Source organism: Heptranchias perlo, chromosome 31, assembly GCF_035084215.1.
Source record: "Heptranchias perlo isolate sHepPer1 chromosome 31, sHepPer1.hap1, whole genome shotgun sequence".
NCBI lineage: Eukaryota > Metazoa > Chordata > Chondrichthyes > Hexanchiformes > Hexanchidae > Heptranchias > Heptranchias perlo.
The window spans coordinates 17,517,897-17,536,017 of NC_090355.1; the positions used below are offsets into that span (position 1 = coordinate 17,517,897).

At 39.8% G+C, this 18,121-nt stretch overlaps 2 protein-coding genes across 6 annotated transcripts in view; one reads left to right on the forward strand and one right to left on the reverse strand.

Moving 5' to 3' along the window:
• Positions 1 to 12,673, reverse strand: part of LOC137300529 (zinc finger protein 672-like) — a 76,417-nt gene extending 63,744 nt beyond the window's left edge. For 3 of the 5 annotated variants that reach the window (XR_010958125.1, XM_067969645.1, XM_067969642.1), the window contains exon 1: positions 3,442 to 3,572. The gene's annotated coding sequence lies outside the window, so the exon portion shown is untranslated. Of the gene's footprint in view, positions 1 to 3,168; positions 3,287 to 3,441; positions 3,573 to 12,602 lie in introns of those variants that run through there. The other 2 variants (XM_067969644.1, XM_067969643.1) reach the window with 2 other exon arrangements.
• The window catches only part of LOC137300531 (probable G-protein coupled receptor 34), a 101,942-nt gene that overhangs the window by 29,776 nt on the left and 54,045 nt on the right, over positions 1 to 18,121 (forward strand). The window lies entirely within an intron of this gene.

The window sequence follows — 18,121 nt, forward strand, 5'->3', positions numbered from 1 at the left end:
AATATTGGACGGGGTGTAAAATCAGCATTCTACCAGATCCCGTGGGTTTCCCACTCAGCCAGTTAGGTTAAAATTACCCCCTTTATTTCAGTCGGAATCCAATTCTCAGCATGTTCTCTTGGAACATGAGGAACGTTGACCAGCAAAAGATACTGACAGCAGAGATAAGTTGGTTGAGAGGAATACCATGAGTGTCCAGGATGCAAAGAATCAAGAATGTTATAATAATATGGCTCGGATACAAAACAATGCATCTAGGGAAGATCCAGGGAAGATCCAAGAAAGACAACTGTGATGGTTTGGGCACATTTCATGAACGGAAACAGCTAGAATACCTTTCATGGCCCTGCATACAGAGGTGCATGGAACAAGAAGGCAAGGAAGACCAAAAAAGTGCTGGATAGACGGACAGTGTCAAGAGTGACCTGTCACAGAAGGGGATTCAGATGACTGAAGCGGCCAGGCTAGTTCAGAACCAACACCAATGGAGTCAATTCATTCAGCCCCATCGTCACTGCTGAGCTGACAGATGGGAATTTAATAGTAATGGGATGAGAGATTAATTACAAGTATTCAATCAAAGGGTGCAGAGTACAGTCGCTAGAACTGAGATTGGGATGATTTTGAATCACTGTTAACTGTTACTTTTTTTGAATGTACACTTTTAATTTTCTCAGTTGCTTTTATTCAGCTTTAAGTCAGCTCTTATTAACTGTATTCTCTGTTGGACTGCTTTTGTTCGAGTACCTGTTCTGCTCTGCAGGCTCAGTTTTCTGCTCCTGCACTGGGACTTTTCACTCTACATTGAGCTAGCTCTGATCTGATCCTGCAGATTCCCACCTTGTTCCGGATTCTCCTCCCTTGCTAGGAAGATCTCTGCTTTGCTGCTTTCTACTTGCTTCTCATGGCCGCTGAATCCACTAATCCTTCAGAACTCGTCCCGCACTTTTTACTGGACTGGGTTGAACCGACTCCCCAAGCTTCTACCACTGCTCCCACAATTATGTGCTCCTCATCTCCCTACAGCTGTTCCTCGTCTGCACTTATCCTATTAATTTACCTTTCACCCTCCTCTGACTCCCTGGACTTTCCCTGCTCTTGGCTCTTGGGTTTCATTCCCACTGCACCTCGATCCTCTGCTGATATACCAGATTCTCCACTCCTCCGGGGGCCCTCTGTTTCCACTGGACAACTTCAAACAGCAGGCCCGCTGATACTCTGCCCCTCAAACAGCTTCTTGACTTGCTCCCTCTCCATAACTTTCTCCGAACCTCGATGTTGGCTCTTCAATGCTCCAAGCTGACTCTGCCCTGCCTACAAATCACTTCATCTTACCAGAGTATCTCAAACTCTCTCCTATCATTTCCTCTTTGTCCCCTGTTTACAACCAGGACATCCAAAACTCTGCTGCCCATATCCTATCCCGCACCAAGTCCTGCTTACCTATCATTCATGTGCTCGCTGACGTACACTAGCTCCCATCTCAAATTTAAAATTCTCATCCTTGCATTTAAATCCTTTCATGGCCTTGCTCCTCCCTAAATTCCCACTTTGCTCTGTTATTTACTTTGAGTAATTCAAGTTACTGGATTTTTTTTTAGTGCAAGATCTGACTGTATACAGTCTCCTCCTCATAATTCACTGTTTTCCCCATCCCAAGCCATTGATATTTGTTAAGCCATCTTCTCAACATGCAGAGATGTTACTATAAGAGATTACTATAATTCAATGCACTAGATATGTCGATTGGAAATAATGTTTAACAAAAACAGAAAATGCTGGAAATGCACAGCAGGTCAGTCAGCATCTATAAGGAGAAAAGACAGATTAACATTTCAGGTATAGCCTTTCTGACCCCAAAAAGTGAACCTGTTTTTTCCCTTTATGGATCCTGACTGACCCATTATATATTTGCAGCATTTTCTGATTTTTGTTTAATATTGTTTCCCCATGTTTGCATTTCTCTTTTATGTACTGGAAATAATGTTCACTGTTCTTAGAGCAAATGACATTGGTGCTAACGTGATCATTCTGAGGATTTTTTTTTCCAAGTCAATTTATTCAACTTATGTAAATGAGTTATTTCAGCTTTCAGCAATCATTTCACTTCTAACCGCTGAGAAATTGTGGAAACAACAGCAGAAAAGAATGCCATGCAAGGACTGCAATTATGTGTGTTTTTAATGTGTTGTAAGGACTGACTTTTAATTTTTATCACCTTCAGCAACACACGGAGAGCAGTGGGGATTTTACAGTGCAAAGATGAAGGTCATGATAAACAACAAGCATATTTATCACACAAAGAAGAAACATTAGAAAACAGACTTGTTGAAGACATCTGCAGCATGACGGTTAAGAAAATATTAACTGGTGAATCTGGCTGTGCTTTTGATATTGTCTTGCATCACCATCTTCAACTAACTGAGAACACAGGAACAATGAGAAACAGCAACTTGGCCACCTTGTCCAGAGTCTGTTTCTGGACCGATGTTCCAGGCCATCTATTTTGCATAATCTAAAAACTAACCAAAAACCCGAAGATTTGTGAGCTACAATTTTCTGCAGCAAAGATTTTTTTTCTCTCTGCTAGTTTATCTGTCACTATTTATTCTGTTTTTGGGTTTGGGATTTGTTCAGCGTTACTTTCACTGACGAACTATTGAAGAGGCCTTGTCACAAAAACCTATAAAAGGTTTACAATGTCCAATTTCCAACAAAGTAGTTAATTAATTTTTCACACATATGGAATTTTTAAACCAAATTTATGAGTGTTGGTGAACCTATTCAACATGAATTTCAGATTTGATTTCAGTAATTTGTTAAAAATGTAAAACAATTGTTATGCAAATTTCAATGTAGCAGAACAATAGGAGTCTGAAACATCCTCTGGTTATTCATGTACTTATTAATGCTCTAAATACATTTAAGCATAACATACTACACATTTACTACTTACAAAATTTCGTTCAATTGAATACCAATACTTAAACTCACATAAATTATATAAAGAAAATAAAGTAATATTATGCATAAAATAATCACTGTGCAAATAAAGCATTTTAAGATAATATCTAATACTGATTTAAGAAAAAAACTCTTTTTCGAAAGACTGAAAAGTGCACAATCTCTCCCATTTATCTATTTGATCTGAGTTTCATAATTCCTGACCTTCACATTTAATCCAACTATTTCTGGATTGGGAATGGATGTTCTGGTTTCTATTCCTTCAAACAACTTTAATGCAAATGACCCAGTTACAATCCGCAGGTAGGAAGCGCTGTTTCCAGTTTGTATTTTTTTTGAGCTCTAGTTTCCTGCAACCACACAAAAAAAAACAACACAAAAGAAATTCCCAGCGCTAAACGCACCGTCACCCTCACAAACTATTATTAAAAAAAAACATTCTCCCCTAAATAGCGAAAACTTAACCGTTTTACTGACCTTTAACGACCCTGAGTATTTGCACCATGTTGAACCGAACTACTTTTTTTTATATACCCGCCTATAAATTTATTTTTAATAAATTCTTGCTCTTCTTATCCTTGCTGCAATTTTTTTTGAGCCGACGTAAAATGACGTGCTCTCGCGAGAGGGTTGCTCGAGCGCTGATTGACAGGTGAGCGCTGGCTGCTGCTCTCTGACCAAGTGCAAGGAGACAGATTGTGCAGTTGGTGTGCAATCTGCTTGTATTGTTGCACTTAAGTGGTGGGCATGCTGGATTCTGCTACATGCAACTGAAATATGAAATGTGTATATATGTATCTATTTGCAATTCCCATGCCAGTCTTTTAGTTTCAAAGTCAGGCTCATTCTTTTCAAGGATATGTATGCCTTGGGGTTAGCCTAGCACCAATGTAAATCACCACTGCATCCAAAACATTAGGACTTCCCCTGACTTAATAGTCCAATGAAACTTTATAATGCTCCATTCAGACCACACCTTGCATGCTGCATCCACTTCTGGTCGTAGTTACACCAGGCAGACATACAAGAGCTGCAGGAATTGTAAAGAAGAACCACAAGCCTGATCCCCAGCATCTAAATTATGAGAAAAGTTCAGATAAACATAGACTTCTCCTCCTAGAAAGGAGGCGTCTGAGATGTGATCTTGTCGGGGTGTACAAGATTGTTAAGGGAATGAAAAAGGTAAACCTGGAATATTATGAATTAAATTATAAAAGTAGAACAAGAGGCGACAGGTTCAAAGTAGCAAAAGGTAAATTTAGGACTGATATCAGGAAATTCTTCTTCAGAGTGATCAACATGCGGAATGGACTTCCAGATAGATTAGTGGAGGTGTGAAATCCCTGCAATCATTTGGGCGATCGAAACTAGACCAAAAGACCAATCCTGGAGACTACATATGTTGGAAATATATGTAGTATAATTAGAATTCTGTGTCTGTATAACTATATCTAATATATTAATCTAAGTGTATAATTATGTGAAATTACATAAAACTAGACAATTATATTAGATGTAGATCTATATATTATTGAAAAGCTTACGTATGTACGCACAATTTTTGGTCAGATTTCTATTTCAACATTGAACACTGAAACTGCTTATGTAAACATTTGGAATGAAATCCAACATGTAAACCATAGTCTGTAATAATGTAGCTATAGTCTGTGGCAGTAGGTGGTATTGTGGATCGAGTTTTGAAAGTCTCTCTCCCAGCTCTGTCACCATCTTGTGCATATAAAAAAAACTTAGATTTTTCAGCCAATGTTGGGCAACACCACAGGCAGTTTACTAGTGTACATATTATTTTCTTAGGCTGAAATCTGTCCATAATGTTATGAATTTCCTTCTAGTATTTATAATTCACCATTTTTCTCCTCTATATATTTTTTATGTGTGTATATATTGTTCACCAATATCACTGCACCTCTTGCTTTCACTATTCACTAGTGTAGCTGCTTCTAGTCTACCGCATAAACTTAATATAAGGTGATCCAAATACAAGATGAACTCCCGCCTCACTTTGAATTCAAAAAAATCTCTGATAAGGGTCAATATTTTATTCCAATTTTACACACAATTTCCTTTTATAGTTTTTTTTTTAAAAACAGCTTTTTGAAGTAAGAAACAGCACCTCGTCACTCTGTTAGCTAAAACTACCAACAGATCAACTGTTTCACCAGCAGCTGACAAGTTTATCCATCAAAAGTCGTGGAAAATTCTGAGTTGTGTGATCTGCTTCTTGCTGAAATTCATGAAAATCCTGGTGATTTGTCCTTTTATGTTCAATCACCAGATTGTGCATAAGAACATAAGAAATAGGAGCAGGAGTAGGCCATACAGCCCTTCGAGCCTACTCTGCCATTCAATAAAATCATGGCTGATCTTCCACCTCAGCTCCAGTTTCCCGCCCTATCCTCATATCCCTCGATTCCCTTAGTGTCCAAATATCCATCGATCTCAGTCTTGAATATATTCAACAACAGAGGATCCACAGCCTCTGGGGTAGAGAATTCCAAAGATTCACAACCCTCTGAGTGAAAACATTTTTCTTCATCTCGGTCCTAAATGGCTGACCTCTTACCTTGAGACTATGACCCCTAGTTCTAGACTCTACAGCATCTACCCTGTCCAGCCCTCTTAGAATTTTATACTTTTCAATGAGATCACCTCTCGTTCTTCTAAACTCCAGAGCATATAAACCCATTCTACTCAATCTCTCCTCATAGGACAGCCCTCTCATCCCAGGAATCAATCCAGTGAACCTTCATTGCATCTTCTCCAAGGCAAGTATATCTTTCCTTACGTAAGGAGACCAAAACTGTACACAATACACCAGGAGTGGTCTCACCAGCACCCTATATAATTGCAGCAAAACCTCCTTACTTTTATACTCCATCCCCCTTGCAATAAAGGCCAACATACCATTTTCCTTCCTAATTGCTTGCTGTACCTGCATGTTAACTTTCTCTGATTCGTATACAAGGACACATAAATCTCTCTGACTACCAATATTTCTTAGTCTCTCACCTTTTATAAAAAAATTCTGCTTTTCTATTCTTACCAAAGTGGATAATTCCACATTTCCCCACATTGTACTCCATCTGCCTCCTTCTCGCCCACTCACTTAATCTGTCTATATCCCTTTGCAGCCTCTTTGCATCCTTCTCACAGCTTACTTTCCCACCTAGGTTTGTACTGTCAGCAAACTTAGATGAGGGGACCGAGTGTAATGTATCTAAGGGGACACTCAAAAGCAACACGGGAAAATCTTTTTCTGTTTAATCATTATAAAAAGTAAATTTGAGAGTAAATTAAAAAAGCCTCCTGTGTTGGCACTGATGGTTTCCCTAGGTGTTTCAACCATTGGTAAGTGCTGCAGATTTTTTCGGAGTAGAAAACAGCTGCCCTCTAAGAACATACTGTCTACCCATAGACTGGCTCTTACTGTATGGATTTAGGAGTAGTGTTTGGTTATTAAATTTAAGTTGGACATCCAATAATGGGGGAGGGGGGGGTGCAGGTGGTGCTTTATTGATATGATATGCTGGGATTTAGATTCACAGGCTGACAGTAGGATGAAAATTATTTTAAAAATTAGCTTGGTGATATTGTTCATTTGGGAAAATAATATTACCTGGCAGATCAAAAACAAGTAAATACAAGGAATCTAGAATATTAACTGTGCATTAGAATGAGCATTTTTTGTAGTTCCAGCAGATGTTGTGAATTTGTCTTGAAATATCAGGTTATGAGATGTAACCCCTTCACTGGCACAAAATTATTTAGCATTGGAGAAATTTAGAGGTCTAAACCTATATATGGATTTGAATGGCATTTCACCACAAGATGGCTACCATGGTAATATCAGCAACTGGAACCCATCAGACCAACGAATAGGTTGAGAAAGGACCCTTAATTTTGCTTGCTGCTTCATGGTTATAATGGTTGTTTGCTTCACTCAAAAGTGAAATGATAAAACATTTGGGAGGTTCTTACTTCATACCCAGTCGCTTTTTACAGGAAAGGATATCAGTTCGATTTACTCGAGTTTAATTGTAACAATAGCTGGCAGCATCTGGGGAATTCAAGAGAAGCAGATGAAGTTTCACTTATTTTTTTAAGCAGAAGTTGACTGAGTTGGGACACTAATGAGAGGCGAAAGAAAAAGAACTGTTGTGGATTGTGTGGCATCCTCGAGAAGACAAGGGCGGCTGTTGAGGGGGTCAGCTGTCGCGTGGTTGCTGGCTCATCCCACGTGTGACCTGGATTGTGACAGCAACAGCTGTGAAAGGGAATTATCTCCAAAGACGTGCACCTACAGTATGGTGCATGGAGACACCAGCTGTTGCAAGTGCCTGAATGATCAATCAAAAATAATTTTAACCACTGTGAGAGACTTGGGCCTGGAGATGTGAACTGGTGCAGACGACTGATACATGGAGCGGATCACCCGTTATCTATTTCGGCCAGTTTCCGTAACTGTGAGGTGGATCTAGTGAATGTTTTGACATATTTAAACAGTAGTGGCTATGGGGAGAATATAGATAAGGGTGTAAGGGATTCCAAATGCAGAAACGTTAGGAGACAATATATCTTTGTTATAGAGCCCTGATTTTCTGAGGATCTGTTTGTGGCACGGAGCCTCACTAGTGTGGGTGTGGAGCAGAAAATTGGGCCTCTGACCTTCTCCATCCAAACTGCATTAGCCCCAGTTTCTGGAGGTACAATTTGAGGGTAGAAATTGAGGCTGTGGTACTGACAAACATAGACCTCATCACTTTCGTTCAAATTAGGTGCCAGGCCAAATTTCCTGACTCTGGGCAAAGCTCTGCCAATAGCATGCACCTTATTATATAGGTTAAGTTGACTTCTTAAAGGGAGGTTAATGTAATGGAGAATTTTTTTGGGTTGTCTATTAAATTCTGTTCCATGCAGTTGTTTTTACTGGGCGGTCCACCTTTTCTACATTTCTGCTTCTTTTTCTGTTACCTTCATTACCTTGCCTTCATTACTCTGAGGGCACTGCATGATTCAGATGAAGTAGTTCACGAAAGGCCAACAAATACAGATGCAAAAGCACCTGAGGTGTTTTTAAACCCCTATCCTTGGATCCGCAATTATAGAACCTGCCACATATACTTGGATGTGTCAGAGGAAACTGATCTTTACCAGCTCTACTTCACAAGGGTGGCTGCCACAGACTTCTACCATCTCCTGCAGGATAGCTTGCAAGTGACATCTGGAACAGGAATGGCTCTTCGGAAGAAGGGAAGGTTACTGCAGCCTGAAGTTTTCATGTCACTGCATTCTTCCAATCTACCACAAGGGGTATCTGTCAAATGAGGCAGTCTGCAGTGCACACCTGTATCAAGCAAGTGAAAACAGGCGCAACACTTTATTACATTTCCTATTGAAGGGAGGCACAGACACATCATTATGAAGCCATTAGACTTTCTTTGTGCAGCGGTCCAAGGTGTGTGCATTTTATAAAGGAGAAGAAGCACTGGATGGATGGCTCTTAGGAGATCAGGGCTATCCTCTCCATCCATGGCTGCTGACCTCATTGAGAATGCCCCTAACAGCAGAGGAGTACCTCAGCATCTGTTCGCTGGTCCTTGGCTGCCACCTTGATCTTCAAGGAAAGTGTGCCGTTCAGCTTTGCCACAATGAAAGAGTGTGTACACAATGAGTGTGCGAACAATAATTCAAATGGTACCTCTCTGTGGGTGCAGCAGTTCCCAATTTGACTTATGCCATGATTGATGGGGCCCCACAAGAAATGTGAGCAAAATTAAGGAATACAGTTACCTTTGCCTTCCTCCTTATACCAACAACCATTTTCCTCACTTAGGGCTAGGTACAAGAGATCTGGGTGTTGGAATTGACTTAGCAACCCCTGTCCAGAAGCTTTCAACTGTTCTTTCATTGGAGGATAGCCTTCAGCCCCAGAAAGGATGACCCTCATTTGGTGCATTTCCTGCAACTGGACCTCCAATCCTTCAGGATCAAAAATAACCGAACTACCCACACATCTCAACTGTACCATTTAGTCAATGGTTTTGTCCCCTCACAACCTTTCCTTTAATAGCAAGCTACAGCCCTTTAAGAGCTCATGCCTCACTGGATTTTGTGCTCCCCAAACGAGTGTGTAATAGGTCAAGCTCTCTGAGTAAATTTTTCATGTGCCAGTAGCCTATTCAAATTAGGGGGAGTGACTCCTGTCAGAAGAATTGTCATAGCCCTCCTTCTGAGCTGTCATTTTTGGAAAATTGGGGCTTAATGGTAACTGGTTGGATTTGGATTCTTGATATGGGTAAGAACTGAGTCTTGACTTTAATTTAAGGTTGATTCCCATCAAAGGGAAAGTTTTACTAGCTCATATGCTGTCATTAAATGGGGATGCTAATGTAACACTGTGAATGGGGAAAGCAGCAGTAATAGTGCCTGCATAGAATCATAGAAATTGACGGCACAGAAGGAGGCCATTCAGCCCATCGTGTCCGTGCCGGCTGAAAAAGAGCTATCTAGCCAAATCCCACTTTTCAGCTCTTGGTCTGTAGCCTTATAGGTTACGGCACTTCAAGTGCATATACAAGTACTTTTTAAATGCGATGAGGGTTTCTGCCTCTACTATCCTTTCAGGCAGTGAGTTCTGGACCCCCACCGCCCTCTGGCTGAAAAAAATTTCTCCTTAACTCCCCTCTAATCCTTTTACCAATTACTTTAAATCTATGCTGTCTGGTTATTGACCTCTGCTGAGGGAAATAAGTCCTTCCTATCCACTCTATCTAGGCCCTTCATAAATTTTTACATCTCAATTAAATCTCCCCTCAGCCTCCTTTGTTCCAAAGAAAACAACCCCAGCCTATCCAATCTTTCCTCATTGCTAAAATTCTCCAGTCCTGGCAACATCCTCCTTAATCTCCCCTGTATCCTCTCGAGTGCAATCACATCTTTCCTGTAATGTGGTGACCAGAACTGTACGCAGTACTCTAGCTGTGGCCTAACTAGTGTTTTATACAGTTCTAGCATAACCTCCCTGCTGTTATATGCTATGCCTCGGCTAATAAAGGAAAGTATCCAGTGTGCCTTCTTAACAACCTTATCTACCTGTCCTGCTACCTTCAGGGATCTGTGGACATGCACTCCAAGGTCCCTTTGATCCTCTACACTTTTCAGTATCATACCATTTAGTGTGTATTCCCTTGCCTTGTTTGCCCTCCCCAAATGCATTACCTTGCACTTCTCAGGATTGAATTCCATTTGCAACTTTTCTGCCCACCTTACCAGTCCATTGATATCTTCCTGCAGTCTACAGCATTCCTCCTCACCATCCACCACACGGCCAATTTTTGTATCATCTGCAAACTTCTTAATCATTGGGTGTGGTTGACAGAGATCGACATTTAAGTAAGCTGACATTTAAAGCTGATTTTGCAAAATCGCACTCCTGGTGGGGAGTCTCAACCAAATTTCAAAATTAATGGATGAAAATCATGAGGCGTGCTTGCCCAAACCTCCGTTACTTGCTCCCAGTGAGTAAGGGTCCCTTCCAGGAATGTGATTTTGTAGAATTAGACCAAACGCTTCTACTCAATGCTGATTGTGAAGCAGAAGTACTAGGACAAATTAAATAGAACTACAGCAAAGTGAAATAGTCAGGAAGAAATCAGTAGCCATGACTGGTATTTATTAACATGGGTAGAGATGATATGCTAATTCATTTCTGGCTTCAGAGCCACCAGTCTTTAAGGTGTGGGAACAACAATAATCTTTATTTGCATAACCCCTATGCTCTCCTACACCTTTCTCTTCAGCATAAATATATCTCTCCTTTCCCTCAACCAAAACTCAAAATAAATAGCTCTGAAACCAGAAAACAAAGTAAAACAAAATACACAAATTTATAAATAGAATGCGATATACTTGACATGATCTTTATTGCAATTATAAGGCCAGTTGGTATAACTCATAAGCAATTATTTTCTTGCAGAATCCAAACACTTCAATATACAGAGAGACCTCCATTAACTTGTGTAATGCAAGGGATTGTCTTGGTTGATGAAAAAGTTGGTGGACAATTCAGATTCTCCAAATTTTGCTCTTGCGCTTCTGGTACAGCTATATCTTAGGTACAGGAATTAAAATAAATAATATACAAATGAGTGGGATTTAATCTTTTTTTGGGCTGAGGCTTTGATTTATGTTGACTCTTAATTGAGAAACCGAATGGCCAAAGAGATTTTGGTGATAGCAGGCTGTGCAGTGAGTCAACATCTCATGCAGACTTTGTCCCTTAAATTTTCCAAAGGAAAATCAGGAAGGTGGATAATTAATGTGTGCAAAATGGAGGTTCCACTCTATTTGTTATTCACTCCAGTAAGTACAATTTTTATGTTCAAAACCTTGCTTAAAATAACATTTCTATGCTTCCAAGTGGCTTAGTTGCTAAGTTGACTGCTCAAGGTAAAACTTAGCCAGGAATGTCTGTGCTGGGTTAGCTGATCTTAACTTGGGGGCGACAATGGGCTAGATAGGGGCAGGACTGGCTAGACTTCCTGCTCCAGATTACTATCCAGTCCTGGCACATGTCAAATGAAGATAAATGTGAGTTTGGCATCTATATGGTTTGTAATTATATCATTTGTTTCCTTGAACTGCTCAAAAGCTCTATAAAATGGGGAAAGTTCTTACCTATCTGCATTAAAACAGGTGAAATCACTTTATGGTGGAATAATTTCTCCTGTGCTAAAGGATTTTTTTTTAATGAAACTCTGTGGCCCACCAACGTATTGTAATTTTGGCACATGACTCAAAAAATAAAAATCTAATTTAAAAAAGTCTACATATTTTTAAGCATGGGAGGGGCATAAGTGAACTACTGCGTGGGAATTCAGTGTGTAGTTTCCATGGTGCCATTGTAATGAATTCAGGTCAACTGTGACTGTTCATTACTTTATCATCTTTTATTCCAGCGCCATGCTGAGTCTAAAACAAATCATAAATATGCAAGATGAGCGAGAGAGAAAGAAATTGGTATTTGGATCATTTTGATTTACAAAGTTTTGTTAAACTCTAACAGTTGAATTTGGTAGTGTGGATTATAAAAATAAATACAATTCTAAAATGAATATTCTGTGATTAGGTAAATGGAAAAATCTACCGTCGATACTTCATCTGCAAAGTTGTGCCCTTTTATTCTCATTTTTAGTGGTTTCAGATGAAATGTCAAATTTTTATGGTATTTTAATTGGAATTGTATGATTAGAGAACTGAAAAATCTACATAAAATATTAACTAGCTATTGTAAGTGTTGAATCTGTATATTGTCCCCATTTGCTCTCCTTTTTAGTGCTTTTAGATTAAATGTCAAATATTTCTGGAATTTTAATTGGATTTTTAAGCTTGAGGACTTTACAGTTTTTTATTTCATATCTCAGGAGTACTCATTAAAATAATGAGACTGTGAAATAAATTTAGCGTAATTTTGAAGATAAGATTTTTAAATAATAAAACAGAATTCTGGGTTGTCCTGCAACTGTTTATGATATGGATTGAACACTAATCCCACATAAATTTTTACAGCATTGCCTCAAAATTCTATAAAGATCCCAGAGAAACATCTGCAGAAATACCTCCTAAATCCAAGCTGTTGTCGTCTTCAGGTTTCAAATGCAAACTCCGAACTCTCAAAATCCTGCTCCACCTTTGACTTCTCGCTAGTTAGCATTCAGGCACATTGTTGTAGGGTATGTGACATGTGATTTTCTTACTAGCAGGCATTAATTATTCTAGGGTGCTATGAACAAGAACTTCTGTCACTTATTGCCCAAGCAGGAAGGCTACATAATCTCATCAATTATTGGCTCATCTCAATTAGGGCCAAACTCTCAACCTAGAAATAAAGTGCTTCACCACAAGGAGAGGCACATTACCTCTGTTGCCCACATCCTTGTGACCAGCTCTACACTAGAGGAATGAGTGAATTACCTACCTGACATTGTTACTGGGTAAATGAAGCATGGCAGGGGAAGTCTCAAGAGGGGGAAAAATGAAGATAAATTACATACACATATTAAAATGTGGACGCTGATTAGAAAATGAATTAACGGTAAGAAGTTGAACTTTATTTAAAAAGTGACAATGATAAGTGACAGTAGAAAAGAGAAGACTGAGGGGTGATCTGACAGAGGTCTTTAAGAATATGAAAGAGTTTGATAGCATGGACGTAGAAAAGATGTTTCCATTTGCAGGGCAGACTAGAACTAGGGGCCATAAATACAAGATAGTCACTAATAAATCCAATAGGGAATTCAGGAGAAACTTCTTTACCCAGAGAGTGGTTAGAATGTGGAACTCGCTATCGCATGGAGTAGTTGAGGCGACTAGCATATTTGCATTTAAGGGGAAGCTAGATAAACACATGAGGGAGAAAGGAAAAGGAATAGAAAGATATGCTGATAGGGTTAGATGAAGTAGGGAGGGAGTAGGCTCATGTGGAGCATAAACACTAGCATAGGCCTGTTGGGCTGAATGGCCTGTTTCTGTGCTGTAACTATGTAATTCTATGTAAAAGATGGCTAGATAATTTGAAATGTTAGAATCTTTCTTTATATTTCAGACATTGCTGTAAAATGACACCACTTAAATTGTTAAGAAACCTGAGGAAACTGAAAATCTAAATTACTACATTCTTCTTATTAATGTGAGCTTCATTTTACATTGACTGCTGTTTGCAACAGTTTTCTAAAATTAAGAATTCAGATTCTATAAATAACAGATGTGCCAAATCATGTAGTCAATGTATAACTCATCCCATTGCTATGTGCAGAAAGCAATTGTTCAGTCCTTCTTACAGTCTAATATTTTCATGTATTTGACTTCATTATTGAAATACCTTGTGGAAACAAGAAAAGTACTGATATAATAGCAAATTAGTTTTGACAAATGCTGTTGGCTTATAAATCCTGGCCTTGGAAGTAATTGCCTAAAATAAGTATTTTTTCCATCAGCTGATTGCTTGAATTGTATTTGCTGTTCTCATTCAATTCTGTACAATTATAGTTGATTTATTAAATCTAATTATCGTCATACCCTGTAGAAGGGATGAGATGCTCAACGTCTAGCAGCCAGCATGGTAACAGGGAGACCCAGATTTTGTCTTCAAAACATAGGGGTCGATTTTAACTCTGGATCGGTGCAAGGTGGGGGTGGGGGGAATGTTTGAACACCCAATAGCAGGCGGCACACCTGGAAGTCGAGAACCAAGTGAGGCCCTGCCAATTTTAACAGCCGGGCCTCGTTACCATGTTGCAGTATTGACTCCCACCCGAACATGTGGTCCCGTAGGAATGATCCCTGGCATCAGGTAAATGGTCGGAGGGGGAGAGCCCAGAAGCGATCACTATTGAGAAAGTGGGGGGGAAGTAAGTAAAGATATTATAAACTCTTTCTTTTTGTTATCATAGATTTTTAACCACCAACCATCTTTTAGAGTAGTGAGTGATTACAGTAAGGGACTGCTGCATCTCTTACACAAATAGTCATCAACTACTCTGGTTAATAACAGCTCCAGGCCAATAAAGCCTTGTATTGGAATACTTCCTCCTCCTCTCCCTCCCCCTCCCCCAGTGCTTCAGGTGAGAAGGAGGAGGAGGAGGAGGAGGAGAACAGCAACAATTCAAAGCCGCAAGCTTTACATTGATCCGCAAAAAGAAAAAGCACCGATTGCCTTAATCGGATCCCGACATAATTTTAACTGTCGATAGAGGCAGTGACGCCTCGTGGAGGAAACCTGGCAGGAAACTGGATCGTGGCCAGAAGAAGCCCAGTTCGTGCAATGTTTTAATGTTTCGAAGCTTTGCTAGTCGGCAAAGAGGAGCAGGAATGTCCTGGCCAACATTCATCTCAACCAACACCATCAAAAAAAAAGATCAGTTGGTCATTCATTTTACTGCTGTTTCTGGAGTCTTACTGTCTCAAAATGGCTGCTGTGTCTGCTTATATAACAACTGTCACTGTACTTCAAAATGATGCAGTGTATGTAAAATGCTTTGAGATGATTCTAGGAGATGAGATAAGATGCTATATATAAATGTAAAAAATGCAACTCTTCCTTCATCCTAATTATACAGCACCACAGGGACTTGTGGCTGTGACAGAACAAGTTCTGTCTTGGTTCAAATTACAAACTTGTGGTATTTTATATTCCTTTACTCTTTTTAATTAGATATATAAGGAATCGCAAATAATTTTTCAGAACTGGACAGTGGTAAAATAAAGGGCAGGCACACATTGTGTTAGCTTTCATAATTCCCCTTCTCTGAGCACTTTTACAAAAAGATAGCAGTAAGCTGGGGAAGGTTTTCTTATTTCAAGTGCATACTGTGGTTATGCTGTTATGCCAGCGACGAGGAAGCCCTTTTGAGAATCCTGGTTATAGCCAGGAACATGGCTTCGAGGATTTTCTCAGTGTGAGATGCAGGGGGAAAGGCTACGGGCAATTGGGGCAGGTGGGAAATGGTTAGATAGGGGGTGCTACAGTGGCAAGCAGGGAAGAGGGAACAGGCAATCTTGGGCCAGTGAGGGAGACACCAGGGGGAAACTCAAAGATAGCAAGGCAGTGCAGCAGGAGACAGGCCCAATTTTTACAAGCCTCAGGCAGGTGGCACAATGGAGAACAGCACGACCTGCCTTGAACACAGAGTTGGGAAGATTCAATGGGAGATGAACATAATAAATAGGGACATTTAAGTCTGGCAGAAAAGCATTACAGACAGGTGTGAGGGCAACAGTGTGGCATGAAAGAATTCCAGGAAATACATGCTGTACGAAAGACCTTTATAATATAAAGCGAACAAATGTTCTTTCTGATTATTCCAGTAGCCTATTTCAAGCTATTTTATTTGTTTGCCAAACACAGAGAGGAATGGCATAATTCACATTGAAATGCATCACTGGGCATTGAAATGCAGGAATGCTGTGGATCTTCTATCTCTATGGTAACAGCAACAGTTGTTCTTTAATGGATGTGTTTCCTCTGCACTAGTAATGCCGATGAGCATTTTAAAACAGGTGCAAGATATTTGGATTACCAAGGTCATTGGTTCTGCAAGAGAGGTCGAGGGTTGACAGCCATCCGAGTATTCAAAAGCATTTTCTAGTCTGGTGCATGACCATGCAATGATTCATAACCAAATATAATTTAACAAGCAATAAATAGCTAACTAAACAAGGTGATGCTCATTGATAAACATTAACAGGGAAATGAAAGTAGACTTCTTTTGGTCACATTTCCATTTTAAAACGGACCATGTTTCTATGTGTGTAAACAAAGCATAACCTTTGGGGATGTTGTGGCTGAACAATATAAAACAAAAAGAAAGACTTGCATTTATATAGCGCCTTTCATGACCTCAAGGTGTCCCAAAGTGCTTTACAGCTAATGAAGTACTTTTTAAGTGTAGTCACTGTTTTAATTAAGGAAACGCAATTTGTGCACAGCAAGGTCCCACGAACAGCAAGGAAATAATGACCAGATAATCTGTTCTAGTGATGTTTATTGAGGAATAAATATTGGCCAGGACACCGTGCAGATCTTCCCTGCTCTTCTTCGAAATAGTGCCATGGGATCTTTTACGTCTACTTGAGAGGACAGACAGAGCCTCAGTTTAACGTCTCATCCAAAAGATGGCACCTCTGACAGTGCAGCATTCCTTCAGTACTACGCCAGAGTGTCACTATTCATCTTTACAGTTTTGTTGCTGAATAACAACTAAACTCTGAATGACCTGAGGATCTGTTCTCTAAAAACAATTATACTTTGTAGCCTTAAAGAGACAAGCTTCCAATTTAGCAGCAGAATAATACATTGTGAATTGCTCTTTTGTCCTTATAAAACAGCATATCATTTGACTTATTGCAAGCAATGCCATGGAAGAACCATTCATGTTTGTAGAAGTCTTGTGTCCAGTGCTCATCTGTCAGACTTTAAATATCACACTTTATTACAGACACCAGGTAATCTGATGAGAGAGAAAGCTAGTCGTTTTCTGGTTGTTCTGACGTTGGAGGATGAGCCTGGAATTTACAAACAGTTGCCAATCCAGAGAGAATCAATTACTCTCTCCATAAGAATGAACTTCTAATTGGTCTCAGTGTGTGCCTATTCACAACAATTAGATCAGTGCAGAAGCTTCACCGCACCTTTTCTTGCCTTCTGCAACTTTCTCCAGGGAAGTACTATTACTTAAAACGCAACCTCTTGTACATAGAAGTTTAAGCTCCAAGTTAACCCTCACTTACGGAACCAGGGTTGCCTAAACATGCATCAGGCTACAGGCAGCGCCATTGGTTTATGGTAGCCGAACAAGCCAAATTCCGTTTTTATTTACATGCGATCCCAGGACTTTTGCTTTTATTTCGGGGATCACGTTGCATATTTCTATCCAATTTTCCATGAAAATCTCAAATCTGTGGCTTTGGCCATTATATGTCTGTGATGTGCCCAATTTTCTCAAATCTTTCCTTACTCCTGTGTGGACATGTGTCCTTGTTATAGTTGTCTCACATTGCATTCTGTTGTTTTGTTAGCTAGCATATGAAAAATTGAAGATAGAACTCAGATAGCCTGACAAAATGATGGAACATCCTGAATACATAAAGGCAGCAGAAGGAGCTCTTTTACAAAGAGGGTTAATTAATCCAAACAAGAGAGAGTAATAAAATGTCACTCCATTAATACTAGAACTGAACAATTACAGTTATTAAAGTGAACAAATATAAGTGTCAGCCCTGGCTCAGTGGCAGCACTCTCACCTCTGAATCAGAAGGTTGTGGCTTCAAGTTCCACTCCAGAGACTTGAGCACATAATCTAGGTTGGCACTTGACTGTATCACTGAGGGAATGCTGCACTATCAGAGGTGCCGTCTTTCGAATGAGACATCAAACCAAGGCCCCATCGGCCCTCTCAGGTGAAAGTAAAAGATACCATGGCTCCTTTCGAAGAAGAGCAGGGGAGTTTTCCCCAGTGTCCTGACCAACATTTATCCCTCAACCAACAGCTAAAACAGATGTTCTGGTCATCTATCTCATTGCTGTTTGTGGGACCTTACTATGTGCAAATTGGCTGCAGTGTTTCCTACATTACAACAT